A 23,339-nucleotide genomic window follows, 5' to 3' on the forward strand; every position below is an offset into this window, starting at 1 on the left:
CAGAGTAATTGACTGTTTGTAGCATAATTTACCCAACCCCGCTGCATAATATGGCCCTCTCCTACCACCTAATTACAGTGGCACTGTCAGATTTCAGACATTTTATAACAGCGCTATCCAGCCTCGTCATTATCTGAAGGACGCTGAGTAGGGTCTCATGGTCAACCGTGTCAAAGGCTGAAGCGTGGTCGAGAAGAACTAAAGGAAAGATTCCATTCTGTTTAACAAGACTAATATATCGTTTGTTTCAGACAGAGTAGCAAATTCAGTGATGTGCCCTTCCCTAAAGCCTGACTGGTTCTGGTCAAATAAGAATGTATCCCTGTGGCTCCCCCTTAAGGTGAGGGGAGCCTCTGCTTCTGCTTCTTAATAGCCGTCGCAGGGTTCTTCGGCTGTGACATCGCCATTTGCCGTTTCATCGCAGACGTTGAGAGGTAATTCTCGACATCAGTCCTCTCGATGCTGCGTGCCGTCTTTGAGTCAGCTACACCGACGGCGATGCTCTCAACTACGATCGCCTATGCCCCGTCGGCGGAGTTCACGAAGTCGACATACAGCTGTACGGCGGCGATGCTCTCGAAACGACAGTCTATACTCTGACGTCGGTGGAGTTCTAGACAACGACCGTTGTAAAGCAATCGCCGAATGGCGATGCGGGGACTTCCACGATGTTGACCCAAGTCCGCTTTTCGGCATCGACTTACGCTTTGTAGGTCTTACGTGTTCAGAGCCTGTCGCAGCAAGGGGTCTCGATGTCGACTTGTCTTTCGTCTACAGAGGAGCTGACTGCCTCAACTGTGATTTCCCCTTCGACGTCGTCATATGCTGTCTAGGCTTTTCCGACGATCGTGACACCAAAGAACAACAATCAGGTACCCGAGATCTCCTTTTCGTTGAAGGCGAGGCACAGAGATGTCTTCTCTTCTCTGTAACGCCCCTGTGTTCTGATTTGTCACAAATGGAGGGCTCTTTGAAAGCATGGCTTCCTCCAAGGCTACTTGTTGATCCCTTTCCCCTCGCCTGTAAGGCATGCAGCTTGATCCGTTCTCTGTCCCGAAGTGTACTCTAGGAGAAGTGCAGATAATTGTAACACTTATTTGGATTGTGTGATGATTGTAACTACACAATACAAACAGAGTGTATATCAGACTTGGCCATCTTCTTCCCACAGGAAGGGAATTTGTTAAATAATGCTGGCATCTCCGACAGGAAATTCTTCTCAAACTTGTCGGAAAACAGCTAGAAAAGAAAGCCAGTAGTGAAAGACGTTGAGTGAAAGTAGTGAAAAAACTGGAGAAAACCAATTTTTTAACAGAAAAGGCCAATAATTGACAAGCTCAATGCACCAGGGTCCTCAGAGAAGGAGGGGGAAAAAAGAACGGACCTAACTGTCACCTGTGGGGCATGATGGGAGCATGGAGGTCTTGAAGGTCTTAAAGGCACATCACCAGCTTTATTACTGTTGTGTTTTCTGTATGCAGCCTATGGACTAACTGCCTGCTATCACTTGCCTTTTACTTTGAAAATAGAAGGTTATGTTGAAACACCAAAGGAGTGCAATTTCTATGTTATTTATTTATTTATTTATTTATTTTGCAACTTATACCGCGCGAACTAAAACCCGAAGGTGTCAAGGCGCCTAGCAAAAAAGATCAAAAAGCGGGCAGTAAAGCACTTACATGTACGCTTGAACAAAGAGGCGAGTTTTAAGGGCTGCTCTGAAAGTTTGGAGGGAGGGGAGGGACCTAAGTTCTAATGGAAGATCGTTCCACCATTTAGGGGCCAGGAGGGAAAAAGCCTTACCACCCCATCTGGCTTTCCGAGTACGGGGGATGTGGAGGAAAGAGTGATTGGAGGAGCGGAGGCTCCTGCCAGGGTTGTAGTATGTCAGGATGGCTCTGATCCCTGTGGGGCTGCTTTTGGCCAAGGCTTTATAGACCATACACATGGACTTGAAGACAATCCGCTCCTTAATCGGAAGCCAATGCAACTGCTTCCTGGCCAGCGTGGCCGAAGAGCGACGGGGAAGATGAAGGACAAATCTAGCTGCCGCATTCTGTACTACCTGCAAGCGCTGCATCTGACACTTATTCAGTCCAGCATACAGCGCATTGCAGTAGTCCAGGAGCGATCCCAAAAGGGCGACAGCAAGTTGTCTTCTTGCCGGCTGGGAAAGATAGTTCCTTATTTTCCTGAGAACATGAATTATGCCCCAACAGGTCGATACCGTCCTGTTGACTTGCTGGCGCATGTCCAGGGTAGGGTCAATCATTACCCCAAGGTTTTTAGCTGAAGAAGTAGGTTTGGGGCACAGACCAAGCGACTCGGGCCACCACTCCATGGACCAGATATCTTCCCTTCCACCGAACACCATCCCCTCGGTTTTCTCCCCATTCAATTTGAGTGAGTGGAATATCATCCACTGGCCGACGGCCTCCATACAGGATCTAAATCTGGAGGCGGTCAGCTCAATTGACTGGGAGAGAGACACGAGGATCTGTGTGTCGTTCGCGTAGGAGACTACCTCCATCCCAAAAGATCTGATGAGTCTGGCAAGGGGGGTCACATAGATGTTAAAAAGGGTGGGACTAAGCGCCGACCCTTGAGGGACCCCACATTGCACAGACAGGGAAGGAGATAGAAATTTTCCCAACATTACCCTCTGCTCCCTATGATCGAGAAAGGAAGAGAGCAGACCCAGGGCTGCCCCCCGAACCCAAATCTCGCCCAGTCGAGATGTTAAGACCTGGGGAGATAGGGTATCGAAGGCAGCTGTGAGATCCAGAAGGATCAGGAGGGATGTCCGGCCCTCATCCACACTCATGCGGATGGAATCGAGAACCAGGGTGAGGGCGGACTCGGTGCTATGTTCCCTCCTGAAACCATGCTGGGAAGGGTCAAGGCAGCCTGAATTCTCCACAAAGGCCGCTAGATGCTCGTTAAGATGGGACTCGAGCATCTTTGCAGGGGCCGGAAGCAGTGAGATGGGGCGGAAGTTTTTTAAGACCCCAGGATCAAGGGAGGGTTTCTTAAGAAGGGGTTTAACCACAGCATTTTTCCACTGCTGTGGAAAGACACCCTCCCTCATGGCCCCATTCATGATCTCAAGTAAAGGGGGTAGAAGAGATCCCCTGCACTGCTTCAAGATCTTAAGAGGGCAAGCATCTAGTGGAGACCCTGACTTGGTTTTATCAAGCCGCTTGTCGAGATCTTGTAGGGAGAGCGGGGGGAAGGATTCCAGGTAACCGGCCACGGGAGACTCTGCCGATGGGACATCAGGGACTACGGTAACTGATGGCTCTGCCGTAGAAAGCCTCTGAGACTCCAGGGCAGTGTAAATGTCCGCTATTTTGGACTGGAAGAAGCGAGCGATGTCATTACAGAGCTCCTGAGATGGAACAACTGGATCGGGGACCTGAAGAGATGTGATAGAGTCCACGATCCTGAAGAGCTCTTTGGGAGATGAAAGGGAGGAAGTCAGGGCCACAAAGTAATCTTGCTTGGTCCTGATAACTTCCGATTTATATCTCTTGAGCAGGGAAATGCTATATATATTTTTTTTATTTTAAATGAAAAATCCAATAAAGTTTTGGGCAGGACTATTCGGTGCTTATGACTTTGATGAGTATATCCCTGGACGAGAAATAGGATTACAGGTAAGTAACTTTTCCTTTCTGAACATCTGGTTGGCTGTAATAGGCCGGTAAAGCTTGGCGCATGCCCTCATTCATATATTTCCATTACTGGCAGCAGTGCCCTGGGCATCAAATTGTTTTCAGGTTTTTCTTGCCCTGGGGTTAGATTTCTCTTTAGGTTTTAGAATTGCATGCGTCGGTGATATTAACTTCAGATTGGTCAATGATCGCTATAGATTTCTGGGTATCGCTTAGGCCTTCTTGAGTAACCTCAGTAACACCTACTCTAGTGTTGATGTTAACAGCCTTAGTGGCTTCTAAACAGCCCGATGTTGACATCAAATATTGCCTCGTGTGTGCTCTAGAATGTCTTCATTTACAGCTCCTTCGTGTCTGGACACCATCCTCTCTTCTGCCTCTGGGGACTGCAATGGGACCCTTTAAGGTTTCAGGATGATGCAGAATGAAACCGTTTACATCGCCTATGTCTATTATTTACGTCCAACCAGCAGTCAAGAAAAGCACCATTTACTTTGTCTGCGTAGTAGAGACTAATGTCAATTACAACATCTGTAGGGCCGCTGCTATTACCCTCTCTGTAGGGTGACCAACCATCTGTAAATTCCACGGACCGTCAGTAATTTGGATCTCACGTCCGTTGTCCCTTTTACGGACGCCTTTTGTCCATAATTTTGGGTATTGCAGAAGCCTCAGCTCCCTGAAGGGGCCGGCTTGCACTCTTCCTCTGAGCACAAGTGCAGTCCCACCCCGCCCATTTGATGATTACCACATACAGAATGACAATGGGCCAGTCAGGGCTGCAAAGCATGTGGTGGCCTCCTCCAGCCTCTGTCTAGGACAGGGCATGCTGTCAGATGGAAGAAACGTGCGAACACGCCAATGCTGCTACGGAATCCAGTTCATGGAAAAAAGGCTGGTGAAACAAGTTAAAAAGAAGGGGCTAGAGTTCCTTCACAGTCCCATCATTTTAGAACTGATGCAATTTCAATATTATATTCAATTAAGCCATGGTTGCTGCTTTTTTATTTTATGCAACAAACAACCACTGACAAACCCAATAGTTCTGGCTTGTTGTAGGTGGAACGTTACTTGTTGTGTTCTATATCTGGATACAATGACAGAAGAGGCAAAATAGCAGTGCGGCGGCACACTATATTAAGCACAGATTTTTTGCTTAAGTGTTTTAAGCCACGCCCTTAATTACATCGAACACCCCCTTTGGAGATAACCCGCAGTTTGTTCATCCCACTTAAAGCCTTGGAGACACCATGTCAAAGTCACCTCATGGCCTGGCACTGTGCATCATGCATGACTCATGACTTCCACTTTTTCAGATTGCCTATGTGCAGGGGCATAGTGAACTCTCCCCCACCCCACCCCTTGCTTTAGGAACTCCAGCAGGGGTGAAATTCTTGATGGGCCCCTTCTGTCTGCAACTCTGCAGACAAAGGCTCAGCTCATAATGAATTTGAAAAGGTGGGCGAGTGAGTAAGTGAAGGGATGGGTGGATGACTGAATGGATTAGTGAAAGGGTGAATGAATGAAAGGGTGAATGGATGGATAATGAGAGAAAGGATGGATGGATTAGATGGGTGAGTGAATAGGTGGATGGATGGATGAGTGAAATGATTGATGAATTGATAAGTGAAAGGGTGAATGGATGAATGGATGAGTGAAAGGGTGGATGTAAGGATGGATGAGTGAGTGAAAGGGAGGGTAGATGGACAAAAGGATGGATAGATGAGTGAAGGAGTGAAAGGATGGACAAGTGAGTGAAAGGAAGGGTAGATGGACCAAAGGATGGATAGATGAGTGAAGGAGTGAAAGGATGGATGAGTGATAGGGTCAATGGATGGATGGATGGATTCATGAGTGGATGAGTAGATGGGTGGATGGGTGGAAGGATGGCAAAGTGAAAGGGTTGATGGAGAAAAAGGGAGGATGGATGGATGACTGGACAGGTGAATGGGAGCAAGGATGGAGGAGTAAATGAAGGATGGCTGTATGGGTGAAAGGGAGATGGCTGCAGCATGAATCAGTGGAGGGATGGGTGGAAGAGTAGATGGAGGAGTGTACGGATGGATAGGGTGAAAGGGTGGATGGATAATAGATGGATGAGTGAAAAGGTGGATGTTGGGATGGATGAGTGAAATGATGGATGGATACATGATGGATAGGTTTGAAAATGGTTGAATATGTTTGTAAGTGGATGGGCTTACTTGTATACTATTGCGCGACCTCCTCTGATGTGTTTGTAGAACTTACCTTTTGTCCTGAATTTTGACCTCCTGTCCTGAATTTTTGTCCTGAATTTTGACACTTTGTCCTGAATTTTTACATTCCCCATTCTGAATTTGCACCCCTGCCAGCTGGTCACCCTAACCCTCTGACGTCAAGAGAAACGTAATTTATCTCTTTTGAGAGGTCTTGTGCAACACTGAACACACCTCTACAGTCCACATTGGGCCACACTCTGGAACATGGGAGGAGTTGGGTCATCAGATCAGGATGTGGCATGTGGTGACGTTGGAGGGGCAGAGGTCGTCACCATCGACCTACTGAAAAGTCACTGGTTTTTGCAATGTACTAGTAACTGAAAACATCTGAATAGATGGTGGTATTTTTTTTTCTACAGCTTGTAGAGCACTCGTCACTACCCAAGTTGTTCTTTTCTCTTTCAACAAAGTCTTCCCACTGGCCATTCTTCTGCACCTGAGCTGAGTCCAGCTCAGGTGGCTTCGGGTCCAGGTCCCTCCTGACAGCACAGCACAGCACAGACCACCCTTCTCATCGGGGCTGAGTCCAGCTCAGGTGGCTTCGGGTCCAGGTCCCTCCTGACAGCACAGCACAGCACAGACCACCCTTCTCCCCTGGCTTCGAGCCCAGGTCCCTCCTAACAGCACAGACCACCCTTCTCACCTGGGCTGACTCCAGCTCAGGTGGCTTCGGGTCCAGGTCCCTCCTAACAGCACAGCACAGCACAGCACAGACCCCCCTTCTCCCCTGGCTTCGAGCCCAGGTCCCTCCTAACAGTACAGCACAGCACAGACCCCCCTTCTCACCTGGGCTGTGGGTACAAACTCTTCCACCTAGATGCGTCTTCCCCAAGCTGTGCTTCTTTCTGACTTTAGAATTAAGCAACAGAGTCCCTTCGCGACAGGGGGCTTCTGAATATATTTATATGACACTAACTTGAATGAAGTTAACATGAGTAGCAGCGGCATGGAGTAGCCAACAGCCCCTGGGCCAGGGGGAACTGAGGGAGCAAGACGAGCTGCTCAAGGCTGCAGAAGGGGGTGCGAGCAAGCCCCCCCCCCCTCCCCCCCCCCTCAGGCCTACCAGAAACTCCTAAAACTAGCACTAGGCCAGGCGTGGTTTACCAATCTAGACCATCTGCTAGAAATACGTAAGCATCAAACAGATATGAGGGTCAGTTCCTGAAATAATCCAAGATTGTAAGGTTTGCCACAGCACAGAAAAACATTTTTCCGCTGCAGCACAAAATACACATTGGTGCCAAACGGAAAGCCACGTGCCGGCTGAAAACACTGGCAGTGGGGCCCACGTGTTTGCGCCACTAAAGGAACTGTGCCGCCTGGCATCACCGGTGTTTGTTTACCTTGGGCAGACTAGACCCGCGTTTCCTATTTACACACAGAAGTGTGCAGAGGGCTGAGCCTTTGCGAGACTAGAGCCAACATCCTCGCTTCCTGCAGATCAAACTGCCTCGGGGTCTCCAGCTGGCAGGAACCTCTGAAACCGGGTATCAGTCACAGCAGAAACAGATGCAGACAGCTGTTTCCCGAAGAGGAGGAGGCTGGGGGCGGACAGTGGAAAGCAAACAAAGAAAATACTGCAGGGCAACGAGACACCAATCAGAAAGATATTTTTATATTCAACATTTTCATATAAGGTAAGTGTTCGCTTGTTTAAAAGAATTACAACAAGCTTTCGGCATCCTTGTAGGTGGTCCTGGGGTGGCAGAGAAGGGAACCGAGGCAAAGGGAGATAAAGTGAAGTTCACAAGATCACACATGTTCAACAAGAGGCCATGCTGGGATTTGAACCTAGCTGCACAGGGTGTACAAATTGTGTACTTAGCTGGTCATTACATATATAAAATTGATTTAAATTCGCAACCAACCATTGAGAAACTGTCAGCTGACTAGGCTCACAGATTGTGGGCCACCATATCTACCATCTACGAGTCCTTGTTATTTTTTTTTTATGTTTTAAACTTTATTTTTTCAGTTCATGTAACACATACAAAAAAACCTCAACTGGCATCGTTACAACACATGTACACAGTTCGACAACCTCATTATGGCACTTGGGGACATTGTCATCACCGAGAGTGGCACGGGCACATGAGGAATAGCAGATTAGCAGGCAAATGGATAACATCGTGAGGAAGCAGCCAAGCACCGCACAACTCCCTGTGATAAATAAACTCTAGTAAACCCCCCCTCCCTCCCCATCAGACCCCCACCCCACTGGCAAGAACAATTCGTCACTCGCCCCATCAGACTCGCTCTGGGAAGACCGCCCCCTCTCCGCTAGTCCCGAGGTACACATGATTCGCCAGGCGAGTAAGTCATCCTGCAGTTTCTCATCCCTCCGAGTAAGTTGCATATGAGTTTCCTCGGCCAGGGACCACTCTCTCACATCTCTAAGCCAGATGGGCACCTCTGGAGACCTCTGTCCCATCCAAGTAATGGCCACCCTGCGCCTGGCAAGCACCAACATCAATTGCAATATTTTATAAGTGATTTTCCTTTTCTTGGGCTTGTGGACTAACGCCAGTAAACAATGCAAGGGATTCATTGCTATCTGAAGGCCTGTAGTGGTGACTATGTGATCTACCACCCCGCCCAGAAACTCCTGATCAAAGGGCAGTCCCAGGCTCAATGCAGGGAGCCCACTCCCCTTGCACTACATCTGGGGCAGCTGTCCCCCCTGTCCCCAGAGATGCGCTTCAAAGAGATCGGAGTTAGGTAGGTGGGGTGCAGGAAATTAAAGTGTATTAATTTGCGGTCCCTCACCTTGCGGGTGAGGGACCCTATTCGGTTCCGCTGCCCCTGTTCCAGCGCAGCACCAAGATCCGCCTCCCATGCCACCCAGGACGGAGGCACGGGTGGGGTGGACTCCTGTTTCATAGCCGTATATAGCAGAAAGATTAGTCTACGCCCCCTGCCGCAGGAAAGAAGAATGTTTAAGGTGTGGGTCATCGGTGGTGTCCGGGAACTGAGGCCAGGTAACCTTCACCACATCCTGCAGTCCCCGATAGTGCAGGTATTGCCCTCTCCCAAGGCCGAAGGCCTGCTCCGCTTGCTCATAAGTCAGGAAGGACTCGTTGGGGTAGGGATCAGCTAGAACCTCGCATCCCCCCTCCCGCCAGTTGTGAAAGGACATGTGTTTCTCCATGGCAACGAAAGTGGCAGGTATCCAGACCGGTAGCTCCCTATGGAAGGGCGCCCGCTGCAAGACTCTCTCCACAAACCGCTGCCAGATGCCTGCTGTGTGACGCACAACATAAGGCAGAGTTTTGTCCGCTCCCCTTCCCTGCATCAATGCGACCTGTAGCTCCTGTACGGTCGCTCTGCCCGCCAAGAGGCGCATCTCCCAGTTATCCGCATCCGCGAACCACCGGGCCGCAGGCTGTAGTTGTGCCGTGTAATAATATAGGTCGAAGCGCGGTGACTACAGGCCTCCCTCTTCGTAGCTGCGAATGATAGTGTGGAGAGCTATCCTGCTGCGCCGACCCACCCAAAGCAGGGACGTGAGCAGCATGTTGAGGGTGCAAAAGAGTAGTGGGGGAATAGGACACAACGTATTCTGGAGGATGTATAGCGTCCTGGGAAGCATTACCATCTTGGCTAGCCGCCCCATTAAAGAAAGCAGCAAGAAATTCCAAAAGGACACCGATTGTTGTAGAAACTTGAGTATCCGATCGATATTCCGGACCAGCAACTGTGAGTCCGTCGGGGCCACCTAAATTCCAAGATAACGGAATCCCTCTCGTTCTCAGCGAAGCCCGCGATCTGGCAAGTCTTCTAGTAGCACCGAGTCAAAGCCCGCCAGCGGGAAGATCAAAGACTTGCCGCGGTTAAGTTTCAGTTTCAGTCCCGGCGCCTCGCCGAACCGATCCAGGTGGTGCAGCAATATCGGCAGTGCCTTCCACGGAGCTGTCAAATAAAATAAGGCGTCATCCGCATATAAAGAGATGACACTGCATATGTCTCACACCGATATGCCCCACTGTGCAATCTCCGCCCGGACTCGGACAGCAAAGGGCTCTAAGGCCAGGGCAAACAGGTGATAGGGGACAACCCTGGTGTGTACCCCATCCCAGTCGCCACTCTTCCGACCGTGCAGATCCAAGTCTTATTGTGGCGCGAGGGCCAAGAATATAGTATGCGAATCCAGTGACAAAAGTTGGGGCCCAACCCCACTGCCTGGAGGACCTCCTTTAGATACCCCAATCGACGGTATCAAACGCTTTAGCAAGGTCGACCGACACCAGAACCATCTGCTCCTCCCTGCCACGTACCTCATGCATAATGTGATTCAACCGCCACAAGTTCATGGCCGTGTTGCGTCCTGGAATAAACCCGCACTGGTCTGCATGGACCAGGTGGGACATATACGGCGCCAGGCGCGTGGCTAGTAGCTTAGTGAAGATCATCACGTCCGTGTTGATCATCGTAATCAGACGATACGATGAAGGGTCATGCTTGTCCCCCCCCCCCCGCCCCCCCCCCCCCCGGCTTCAGGATCAGACAGATTTCCCCCTGTGTCATACTCAGTGGGAGAGTCCCGTGCTCAAACTCCTCGAGAAATACTTGCAAGAGAAGGCAGGAAAGTGTACCCTCGAATGCCTGATAAAATTCAGGAGGGAACCCATCGCTCCCCGGGGACTTAGCGCGCGGCCCAATGCTGCACGCACCTCGCTCAGCGTTAGGGCTTCATCTAACTCCTCCTGTGCCGCCTTGAGAAGAGACTGCAGGGTCAATCCCCGGAGGTATGGGAGATAAGAGGCCTCGGTGATAGCGGAGTCTGCGGCATATACCTGCTGTAAGTGAGACTGGAGAACTCGGAGAATGCCCACTTCTGAGAGGACCACGCCCCCTGTAGGGACCCGCAGGGCCACAATACGCTCCAGGGCCTGCTCCCGCAGAAGGATCCAGACCAAAAGGCGACTTGATTTATCGCCTTCTCTGTGAAGGTGCTGTCTATATTGGCCGAGGGTATATCTGTCAAGCCGATCTAGGATGTCATGAATGCGAGACCGAGCAGTCTGTTCCTCTTCCTGCTGTAAGGCATCAGGGGCCGCCGAGGTTTGCAAGTCTAAAAGACTATCCTCCACCTCCTGTAAGTCATGGTGGAGCTGTCTCCGAACCCCATAGGTGAGACCCATGCACGCCCCTCTCACCACCGCCTTCAGGGCATCCCATCTAGTGGCTAAAGTAAGCCCCCCCCCTCTCAGTTCAAGTCCATGTAATCGTTAAGAGCGGTCTCTATATGTCCTTTCCCCACCTGGTCCTGAAGGATATCTGCCGGCAACCTCCAAGTCAGGGGGCGGGAAACCGGAGCCCCCCAATTCACCACGCACACCACCGGGGAGTGGTCAGATAAGAAACGGGCCTGATGGGTAACCTCAAGGGACATATTTGATTTTGTGTTTGCCACTAGTACCCTATCCAAGCGACTATGTGTATTGTGAGTGGGGGTGTACACTTTCTGTGTCGGGTTTCTCTGGCACCAAACATCAAGAGCTCCTATATTCCCCATGACCTCCCTAAGCTTCGCTGTCGTACGTGGTTTTGTGCCAGCTCGGGGCGGATACCTATCCAGAGCGGGATCAAGGACACAGTTAAAATCCCCGAACCAAAAGCACCGGCGCCTCCAGGTCAGGGATCAGGACTTCCTGAAGGGTCTGGAAAAAGACAGGTTCATTCGTGTTGGGTGCGTATGAGTTTAGTATGGTGACGTCCCTGCCATCCAGTTTTGCCCGGCGGAGCAGGTATCTTCCGAGTATGTCCGCCTCCACATATTGGATAGCAAACGGGACCCCGGGTGCCACCCGTATCAGGACCCCTCTGACGTATGTGGAAAACGAAGAGTGCAACACCTGACCCCGCCACTTTTTCCTCAATTTTTGGGCTCCATCATCAGCAAGGTGGGTCTCCTGGAGGCACGCAATGAAAACCCTATGCCTGCGAAGGAAGGCCAGGACCCTGGCTGATGAGGATTATGAATCCGAAACCGGTCCCAGGATGCTTGTTTTCGGTCCAGGGAAGACATGGCTTGGCAGTTCGGGCTGGACTGTTCCCATGAGGCACAGGTTCAGACTGATTTGCATATGGCCATGTCTGAACTGGGGTGGTTGAGTGAGCTAAAGAATGGTGATGGATTAAACCCAGATCAGTTGACTGGGGTTGAGTGTTTGATTGGCTCAAACGCTCCGTCCATCATCCCCTTTTGTATCGCTTTGTTCGTCCTAAGTTGGCAGGGTATGCTCAGACGTGAGTCCCTTACTCACTGGGCCCTGGATTCAAGATAGCCTGGCTGATGAGGGTTATGAATCTGAAACCGGTCCCAGGATGCTTGTTTCCGGTCCAGGGAAGACATGGCTTGGCAGTTCGTGCTGGACTGTTCCCATAAGCCACAGGGTCAGACTGTACATATTCCTACCATTTAGTGTTGGGCTCGGCATTTGTAACTTGCTTTTCTTCAAAGAAGTCTTAAGTCACAGATTTTGTGACGACTCCTCTCTCTGGCAATGCACATGGACATCAGCTACACTGTTAAGATTGTTTTTCACACATGCTTGTGGAGCCAGAAATAGTACATAGTGATGATTCTGCATTGTAAGTGTAAAGTAAGAAAATATGTACAATATATACAGCAAAATAAACCGTGTCTAAGAAAACTAATGACTTCCGGGGAGGTGGGTAGGCGCATGTGAATCTACTGCACTACATGCCACAAATAGATGCGTACAGAGTAATTAACATAATCTATTTGTAGCATGCGTGGCTATAGATACACATGCTCCACATAGATTGTAAAGCAGTTTATCCCTAGTGGTGGCTAGCCATTGGGTGCTGCAGATGCTGGAGATAAACGTTCTGAGTACAGTCTGTCCAAAACGTGCCTGCTGGTGTGCTAGGATGTCCACAAAGTAGTGTTTAGTAAATGTGTGTGGAGTTGACCATGCAGCTGCTTTGCAGATGTCAGCTATGGGAATGCTAACCAGAAAAGCCATAGAAGCACCTTTTTTTGAAGTGGAGGGCAGAATGGGAGAGTCCTTCCTATCTTGATGTAACATGTCAATGCATTTAATTAGCCATCTATAGATACCTGGCTTAGATGTTGCTTGCCCCTTCCTAGGTTTTGAAAAGGCAACAAACAACTGTTGTGTTTTACGGAAAGATTTAGTTCTGTCAATGGAATGCATCAGTGATCTTTTTACATCTAGTGTATGAGAGCTCTCTGCTACAGAATCTGGATTGGAAAAGAAAACTGGTAGCTCGATAGTTGGGTTCAGGTGAAAAGAGGATACTACTTTTGGCAAGAATTTGGGGCTGTTCTAAGTAATACTCAATCTGGGCGTACCATGCATCTCACTGACTCTTCTTAAGGAAGTAATTGCTATCAAGAAAGCAACTTTCCATGCTTAAAATTGAAGTGGACATGAGTGCAAAGATTCAAAAGAAGGGCACATGAGACTGGTTAGTACCACATTAAGATTACAGACTGGAACCGGTGAATACCTTGGAGTTAATATCCTCCATGAATGCTTTAGCAACAGGGATTTCAAAGTGTGATTGTTGTTCCTCAGAACAGCAAACTTGTGGCCTCTTCCTTCTGCTCTTCTCCTTCAGAGGTCTCTGCCTGGATAAACCTCAACTGCATGAAACTAAATGTATGGAGGATGGAGGTACTGGTCCTGGGCAAGCACAAATAATATCTTGTCCAATGCATGGTGGCCTGACAGCCTTGGTCCTTTCCCAGCTCCCAAGCCTAAAGTATAACGTTTGGGCATTTGGTTTGATAATCAACTCTCCTTTGATGCCCAGATCAATGCTCTCTCAGGAAAATGTTTCAGGATATTAGAATTCCGGGAGAAAATGATCAACTTCTTACCTAAACCCGCCCAGAAAACTGTAGTCCAGGCATTGGTCATATCCCGGTTGGACTACCTTTATGTTCTCTACTTGGGTATATCCCAATCCCGTTTGAACAGGCCTCAAATTGTCCAGAACGCCCCAAGCGTGTCTCCATTAGCAACGCTTTGAGAACTGCATTCGCTGCCTGTAAAGCAGAGAGTTACGTTCAAGGAGCTATGCTTCTGCTATAGGGCTCTCGCCTCTCAAGGCCCTTCCTACTTGCAGTCAATGATCACCCCTTACCTTCCAACTAGCAAACGAAAATCGTCCGACATAAAACAGGCATTCATCCCCAAATTTGAAAGAGTCCGAACTGGAAGCAGTGCCTTCAGTCATCTTGCACCAAAAATCTGAAACTCTCTCCTGGTTGGAATCTGGAAAAGCATTTCAGGAAAAACTTGAAGACCTGTTTCTTTACATCCTGTTAAAACCTCTTCATATGTACAGGCAACTTGTTACTTTCTCCGAAGTCAGTATCCCAGTGCTGGGACACTTCGCTAGAAGTAGCCATGCGCTCTACAAATCGCATTATTATTATTAGTCCCTGGTCTGGAGATATGCAGCAGAAGCTGCTAACTGTAGCCGTACAGACGTGTAAGTTAAGCCTGCCTTTTGAAAGTGATGGGGTTGTTTCTGTATGAGAGGATCCTGCCTGTTGGAGAGCATCTGTGAGGTACTACAGATAAATCTAGTAGGGTTGTATACCATGGCGGTCCAGGTCGGAGCTATCAGAATCATCAATGTGAGCTTCTTCACCAAATATGGTAGTAGTAGGAGGGGTGGAAAAGCGCTTGCAAAGATCCCTGACATATTAATACAAATCAATCACTCAATCAATCAATCAATTAGGTCACTTGTAAAGCGCACTACATACCAGTGAGGGTCTCATGGCGCTGGGGGAGGGAGGTGGGAGGTGCTACTGATCGAAGAGCCAGGTCTTGAGGAGTCTTCCGTGTCCTTCCTTGTCCAAATCATTTTCCTTGGACTTTGGGAGATAAAGCCTGGAGGCGAAATTTTGCCATTTTGCATTCTGCGACGTGACAAAGAAACCTAGGGTGAGTGTTCCCCAATGTTGGAAGTGTAGCAGGAGGACCTGAAGGGGGAGTTCCCACTTGGGGATTTGTTGCTGAATAATACTTAGGAGGCCAGCAAAGTAGTTGTACACCCCTGGCCAATACTCTACAGTGAGGAGAATGTGACGGTGAATTGCCCAATTCCATTTGCTCTGTGCTAGCTGCGACAGCTGGAGAGAGTGACTAACTCCCTGTTTCTGCAATTAATACATGGCTGTCCTGTTGTCTGTCTTTAAAAGGACTACTTTGTGCTGAATAGCCTGGACGAAAGATTTTAGCGCCCGTTGTATTAACAGTAGTTCCAATAAGCTGATGTGGAGGGTCTTTTGCTCCGTGGTCCACACGCCGTATACGGTCATGTCTATCATGTGTGCCTCACAAACTATGAGAGAAGAGTTCGTAGCGATAGTCCATTGTGGTGAGGGATCCTGCGCTGCAACAGGCTCTTGCTGTTCCACCATTGCAGAGAGTGATAGACCCTGGGCTGAATCAATACTAAATCCTCTGAACTGCCCTTCATGTGACCAATGATGTAAAACACTCCTGTAATGGGCACATATGCAGTCTGGCATGTGGGATAGTGGCTACGCAGGACGCTATCATGCCTAGGAGAAGCATTACCATCCTGACTGGCAGGTGACAATGCGGTTGAAAAAAGGGACCGGTGGTTCTGGAAGTTCAAAACCCTCTTTGGATAAGGGTCGCTCCAAGATCAGTTTGGACCTGAAGCAGTTCTAGGTGGGATTTTGTTGCACTGATCGTGGCTCTTGTATCTTTTATACACTTGGGCTTGTGTGGACACTTTATCAGTCATCGTCTCGGGAAGGGACAATATGAATGTTTTTTCTCCTTAAATGGGGGGGGGGGTCTACTACAGCTAGGCATGCTGTGAATACAATCGGAGGGGTTCTGACCCCAAAAGGCAAAACCTTGACGTGATGATAGCGTCCACTTACCCCGAACCACAGATAGCGGTGGTGAGCAGGGTGAGTAAGAATGTGGCAGCATGCATCCTTTAGGTTGTGAGTGGCCATGAAGACTCCATTCTGTAAGATTGGTATGGCATTTTGTAGTGTGACAATATGAAAATGTTCAAACAGGATGTATCAGTTTTGAGGCCTGACCTTTCTTTGGAATAAGAAAGTAAAGGGAGTCCACCACTCTACTGTGGTGCAGCTTTGGAAGTGGCTCAGTTGTCCCCTTTGCAATAGGAGCGTTTTTACCTCTTCCTTGAGAAGAAGCAAGTGTTGTGGGCGGAGGGTGAGGTTTGAGTGCTGGCACGTTTGATGGGCTTTCTGTGAGTCTGAGTCAGTAACCGTGCTCGATGATGGAGAGCACCCATTGGTCAGAAGTGATGTCCTCCCATACTTCTAAGAGCCCCTGAAGTCTGCCCCAGACAAGTGTTGGTTGTTTGGGAAGAATGTGAAGGGAGTCACTGTTCACGTGTTGAGACACCCAGCTACGTTGTCTGTATAGACTCCTCTACTGGAGCCTCTACAACCTCACAGGTGACAGGCTTTTTGATGCCTTTAGTAAGCCGGTCCCTGCTCGGAGGTGGATGCCTTGGCTCTACACCTCCTTTGCAGCTTATGAAAGGACTGGCGTGGAGTTGAAGTTTGCAACCCTCCCGTTGTTGTTTCAGTATTTTTCTCAAATTTCTCTAGCATTGCATCGATCTGTAGGCCGAATAAATGCTTGCCATCAAATGGAATGTCAAATAGATACTGCTGTACCTCCAGTTTGAAGTAACAGACTACAGGAGGTTACCCGTAAACCCGCTAGAGACCATGGTAAATATTATATAGCATAGGCAATGTTTCAAGCGATATTGTTTGGTGAGGGAAATTATTTTAGATGCAAAATAAATTGCTAAGAAAAGGGCGAGGGGGAACAGGGAAACAAAAGACTGTAGAGTGAAAAGGTTAGGGAAATGCTTTACACATATATTAGATTATATTATACGGCCAAAACATGAATAGTTAAACCATCAAAATTACACTGTGTTACATTAAATGTCATGTAATCTGTGAAGTTGTGCACAAGTGCTCGTGAGAGGTGAACGGTGCTAGTGACACGTGAAAGAATATATACAGCGAGGAAAAAGGCGCAAGCACGGTTATATATACAAGGAAGTCATCGATGATGCCCTAACAGTTTAAAAATTTATGGACAAGTTAATTCTTCTGGGCAATTACAGAGCAGGCGCTGTGAATTACGCTGTGGGGGTCGACAGCGTTTCGGCCAGTCGAGTGCATTGGATTTAAGAAAATAATATTGTGTCTAACCTCAAGAAGTCAGGGAGGGGAAACAATTGTGCAAAGAAAGGATACCAGCCTTGTGAGCTGGGTGAAGATAGTTAGTTGTGAGAAGAAAGTGCGAGAGAAAGGCAGGAGGGCCACTTACTGGGATAGAACTCATCAAAAGTCACTCAGGGTATCCGGACAGGTGGCGCGTAGGCAGGATAGGCGTTGACACGCTGAAGTTCCAAGGATGACCAAGGGAGAGGAAATGTCAAGGATCAACTCGGGAAGGAGAATGGTCGGTGTGGGGTTAGGGGGGAGAAGGGAAAGGAAATGGAACACGGCGACACTTACTTATATGCGTGGCCTCGTGATAGAAAGAAAATGAGGGGCGTTACCAGGCAGAGTCCAGACAGGGTAGGTAATTGCCATAAAATTTGAATCGGAGGGGCGTCCAACTTAAAAGACTAAGGAAATTAGGGCTGTGGTACAGGGATGGTGAGAGGGGGGACCGCGTGGGAAGGCAAGTTGGCAAACTTATATGTATAGTAGAGATCGCAGGGACAACCGGAGTCAATCAAGGGGGCTGGAGCAGCCGGGATCAGTCTGCTCTTGCATTGTGGGTCTGGAGCACAATGAATTTACAGATGTTAGGATAGGTAGCGGTTAAGGGAAGCTGCGGGCGTGCCTGCTATGATGTAAGTACGTAGGGAAAACTAATAGAAAGGGGAGAGTAATTTTGATGGTTTAAGTATTTATGTTTTGACCATATTTTATAATTAAATATCGGTGTAAAGCATTTCCTTAACCTTTTCACTTTACGATCTTTTGTTTCCCTGTGCCCCCTCGCCCTTTTCTCAGCAATTTATTTTGCATCTAAAATAATTTCCCCTACCAAACGATACCCCTCGAGTACCTCCAGCTTGAAGCAGGAAATGCACAGCCATGCATGTCTGCGTAAGATGATAGCTGAGTTTGTACTCCTTCGCGAGGTGTCGGCAGCATCTCGCACAAACCTAAAGGTGGCATTAGATATAACCTTACCCTCACCCATCAATTCCCCACCTCTATTTCTGCAGTCATCTGGGAAATGTTGTAGGAGATCCTTCATCTCATCCCAGTGGGTCCTGTTTTGCCGGGAGATTAACTCCATTGAGTTAGCAGTCTACCAGAGATCGGCGTTCCCTACGTCCACCCTTTTCCCTGCAGCATCAATGAGTTTACTTTCTCTACTAGGCGGTGGCCATCTCCTGTTGCCTGAGCTGCAGCCCTTTTACTAGCAGCAGCAACGTCTAATGAGTCAGGGGAAGGGTGTCAACTGAAATAAAGTAAGTCTGAGGAAGATGGTTTATACTTCCTATCCACTCGGGGGTAAGTACTCTCATGTTTACTGAGAAGATCTCAGCAGCTGGTTGGAGCATTGACTTTGTCATAGGTAAGTATTGAACTGATGGTTTTTGATAAAGTCTCTACCAAAAACTCATTGTCCTCAGGTGTCACATGCATATCTACCTAAGGATATGGTGCTGCCACTTGGATGACACTATGGTAGTACGTGGTGCGGGGAGAATGGGGATGACTTAATAGGTACAGGCTCTAGGTCACTGCAGTCCTAAGGGTCGTCATCGTAGTCCTCCTAAGTGCTGTCAGCACTATGGAGATGGTACGTGAGCTCCCAGAAGTCTTCTGCAGGAAAGTATAGTGGACTCTGGGTCTTACTGCAAGCGTGCACACTCTGTGGGGAACTGTGGTGGTGGCAAATAGACTCACAAATATTGTGGCCGATGAGTTTGACATGCTGGTGGTGGACTGGGGTCTTTGTGTGCCACAAGTTCCTGCTTTGGTGCAGAATGTTAGACTCCCTCGACTTGAGCCTTCTCAATGTAGAGGTCGTTTTCCAGTCTGGGAGGTAATAACAATTGTCCTTTGATTTTTATCCAGGACTTGCTTTAAACGTTCGAGGAACGAACCCTCCTGTTCTTTACCCCTAATGTTTTTTTCCAGTGCCGGCTTGCTTTTAAATGCAGAGGGTTCCTTGGAACCAGTAGTTTCTTTCTTCTGTAGGATTTTGGCCCCGAAGGCTTTTATCTGGAGTCTTCGGATTCAAAGGTTGTGTTTCATTGCCGTTCTTGGTCTCTTGGCTGGAAGCCTGATTAGGATTGACGCGGACTCATCCTTTCTCAGCTCCGAAGCCTTTTCTCAGTGTCGACTGGAACAGGCTGGTTGCGGAGCACCAAGACGTGTGTGTTGGGCAGCCACAGGGCTGCCTGGTGGACCCCCTAGAATGCATGACTCTGGCACCTCCGGCAGCTTTTTGAAATATATTTGAGCCCGATAGTCCCGGGTACTCATAGCTCCTTGATGTGGTCCTTATTCTTGGATTGGATCCCCTACCACAGCCTGTGTTGAGAGCTCACTGAAGGGATGCCCAAGGTCTTTCCTCTCCCTCGCTTTTGTCAATCTTGATGTCACACACTCTTGGGGAGACTTAATGCAGACTGGATAGAATCATGCCACCCTCCTTTTCTGTGCTGACTGGTTTCTCCTCTCCTATAAACTCTGCCTTGGATGCCATTTTCATGTTTTCAACGTGGCATCGATCTCTTCGATACCTCAGAGTCTATTTCAACATTACGCTTGGCAATCTTTTCTGTTATGCTCAGGAGAGAGGCACAGGGGACAGACCTTATGGTGGTGTTGTCTGGATATGTTGCATTGCACGGAGGACACTTGCGTAATGGAATCTAATCCATCACACCGAACAAAACACTCTCTGGTCAGGAGTGGAGGGCGATTGAGCCCATCGCAAGGCAATTGCCCAGTGGCTCGGCTCCAGTGTATCGCCTGCTACTGGATGTATAGTTTTTTATGAATGAATGAATGATTACGCACTTGTATTGCGCATGGCTACCCGTAGGCATCCCAGCGCAGAATTATCTAGCCATTCCTCCAGATCAGGGAAACAAGATGGTTTTATACTATTTCCTAAAAGCTAGGTAGTTGGGTTCCCACCGCATGGCATTAGGGAGCTGGTTCCAGAACTTTGAAGCGTGAAGAGAAAAGCGACGGCCACCCATCCTAGTTCTCTTTATCCTGGGAATTGTTAGTAAATTCTTGTGACTAGATCTAAGATTTCGTGGAATATGGTGGGGCAAGAACAGAGGTTGGAGCACGGCAGGTCCAGAGGCAAAGATGGATGTATGGACCGTGCACATAGCTTTGAACAGAATCCTTTCCTGTACTGGAAGCCAGTGCAGCTGCTGTAAAGCGGGTTTGGCCGAACTCCGTGAAGGCATTCCCATGAGCAAGCGAGCGGCACAGTTCTGTACTGTTTGTAGGACTTTGATGGTTCCCACAGGACCACCCAAATGCACTGGGTTCGCATAATCAAGGCGCGATAGAATAAGTGATTGGACCAGCAGCCGCCTGGCTACAAAAGGGAGAAGGGTCAAAACCTTTCTAGGTAGCCTGATTATGCCATAGCAGATTGCTGCTACTTTACGTGTCTGTACCAGAAAATGGAATTTTGGGTCCAACCAGACCCTCAAACTCTTAATTTGCCTCTTGGGGTCAGGGGGCAGACCAAGCGAACTAGGCCACCATGGGTTTACATTGATGGGTGCCAGATGTCCCAGCATCATGATCTCAGTCTTTGAGCCGTTAAGCTTAAAAAATAAAGTATCCATCCATTCTAGGACTTTATCAAGGCAAGCAGAGAGGTTGGGACCAGAGGTGTCATGTCTGGACAGGGCAACCACCAACTGGGTATCATTGGCGTAGGTGACCGACTGAACCCCCCAGGGAAGAACCATTTGTGCCAACGGTCTCATGTAGATGTTAAACATGGTAGGGCTTAATGAGGATCCCTGGGGGACGCCGTACTGTAAAGGAATCTGTTTCAAAATTTCCTCCTCCTCAAAGACAGCGAACGTTCTGTCTGTGAGGAAGGACAGGAGCCAGTTAAGGGCCAGCCCTGAGATCCCAACATCCCGCAGCCTCTGCATCATTATTAAGTGGTTGACCGTATCGAAAGCTGCGCTCAAATCCAATAAAATAATGGCAGCACAGCTTCCGGCATCCACGATTTTCCGAACCTCCTCAATAACGGCGATGAGGGCTGTTTCGGTGCCTTGTTTACTCCTGAAGCCAGTCTGAGTCGGATGTAACATACAGTTAGTTTCCAGGAAGGAAGACGGTAAAATATTGGCGTGTTTTTCCACCAGTTTGCTTATACCCGGTAGCAGAGAGATCGGGCGATAATTCGACCAGTCTTCTGGGTCTAGGTTTGGTTTCTTCAGCAGTGCCTTCACTCTTGCCTGATTCCATGGAAGAGGCACCAGTCCAGCTGCGAAGGAGGAGTTGATTACATCTCGTAAAACTGGGGAAACAATTTCCGCCACTTTATTGAGAATAGATGGAGGTGCAATATCGGCCAGAGACCCAGATTTCAGATTCCCCAGAAGGACCTGTAGGATGGGAAGGTCCAGGGGGGTAAATTCTTCTGGTTTTACCGAACCTATCACAGGGGCCGAAGGTTCTGAAGGAACTGTCTGCTGAAACCTGGAATATATGTTGGAAACTTTTGCGGCAAAGAAAGCTGCTAACTCCTCACAGCGTGTCTGCGCATTAGAAGATCCTATAAGGGGACCTGCGGGGGACACCATTGATTTAAATATTTTAAAAACTTCCCTCAGAGAGCTGGAGGCAGAGATAATCTTGTCTGAGTAATAGTTGGATTGGGTGATTTTAATTTTATTTTTATATACTCGAAGGGCGGCTCTATTGATGCTTTTATCAGCTGCTGCAAAGCCCTTCCTCCATTTCTGTTCCAGCTGTTTGCAAGATTGTTTGAGCAATTTTAATTCCGGGGAATACCATGCTTTTTTGTTGATACCAATACAATGGCAGACTTCCGTCCTAGGAAGAATAACATCCCATGAGGATCCTAACCAGTTGCCCAGAGATACATTAGCTATAGTGGGGTCAGAGCTAATGACTGGTGTGGCCTTACTAAGATTATTACCCCACTCCTCCAGAGGTAACTTCGACCAAATCCTAGTGAATCTTTTAGTTCTTGTAGCCGGAACTACTAGATCCTGAGGGGACCATAGAAAGGACAGGAGCGCATGGTCGGACCAGGGAACCACAGTAGATTCCCTCAGACAAATATTATCTAAGTTAGTGAAAAAGTGGTCCAGCATGTGCCCCGCCCTATGAGTAGGTCCATTGACAATTTGTCTCAATTTGAGCACATCTAATGCTGCCATAAGACTTTGGGGGCCGAGGTCTCTGGTTCATCAAGATGAATATTAATGTCTCCCAAGATGGAGAAATTAGACATAGAGCTAGCATAGTTAATAACCTTGTTAGGGAGATCATTACAGAAAGTGGAGTGTGCACCTGGAGGGCGATAGAGCAAAATCCCTGATAGCGAGCAGGTAGGTGACCACTTGATGGAAATCGAGCAGCTCTCACTATCAGAAATAGCACAACTAGTTAATCTACAGGAATAGATATTCCTATAGATAATTGCAATACCCCCGCCCTGTCCACTACCTCGGTCCTGTCTCAGTATGGCATAATTTGGGGGCAGAGCTTTAACCCCGTCCGGATCAGAAGAAGCGTTCATCCATGTTTCTGTAAGAAAAAGGATGTCCGGGCATCTTTCTTCTAATAACATGCCAAGTTCGATTGCATGTTTGGGGAGAGAGCGGCAATTAAGAAGTGCCAGAGAATATGCTGTTGTAGTCCCATTAGATGATCCACTGGGTTCCACTAGTGAGGGGGCGAATTTACAGGCCGGGCAGATCTGTTGTCCATTTTCGTGTAGATTAAGATTTACGCATCTAGGGGTTCTAATTCCCATAAGTGCCAGAAGCTGTCCCCTATTATACCTCACAATACCCGTCCCTACCGGCAAGGGGTCAAGAGTACTGGCCCCTGGCCCCGTTATATAGAAACTGAGCCGAATCTGTTGCTGCGCTTCAGTGAACTGACTCGGCTCTGTGGTTGCTAGGTGTCGATTGAACATCAAATACCGGAGCTTCAGCTAAACCCGTCCAAACCTGACGGGCCAAACCATGCACATCGCCACAGTAAGGACGAGTCACAGCAACTTGTGACTCAAAATACTTCTTCGAAGAAAAACAAGAAGCAAATGTTTGAACCCAGCACTAGATACCAGAGGTATGCAGAGCA

The 23,339-nt window shown here is 48.4% G+C and overlaps 1 protein-coding gene across 1 annotated transcript in view; it reads right to left on the bottom strand.

The window, feature by feature from the left end:
* The window catches only part of ST3GAL3 (ST3 beta-galactoside alpha-2,3-sialyltransferase 3), a 732,784-nt gene that overhangs the window by 581,926 nt on the left and 127,519 nt on the right, over positions 1 to 23,339 (bottom strand). The window lies entirely within an intron of this gene.

This window comes from Lissotriton vulgaris, chromosome 1_2 (assembly GCF_964263255.1).
Source record: "Lissotriton vulgaris chromosome 1_2, aLisVul1.2, whole genome shotgun sequence".
NCBI lineage: Eukaryota > Metazoa > Chordata > Amphibia > Caudata > Salamandridae > Lissotriton > Lissotriton vulgaris.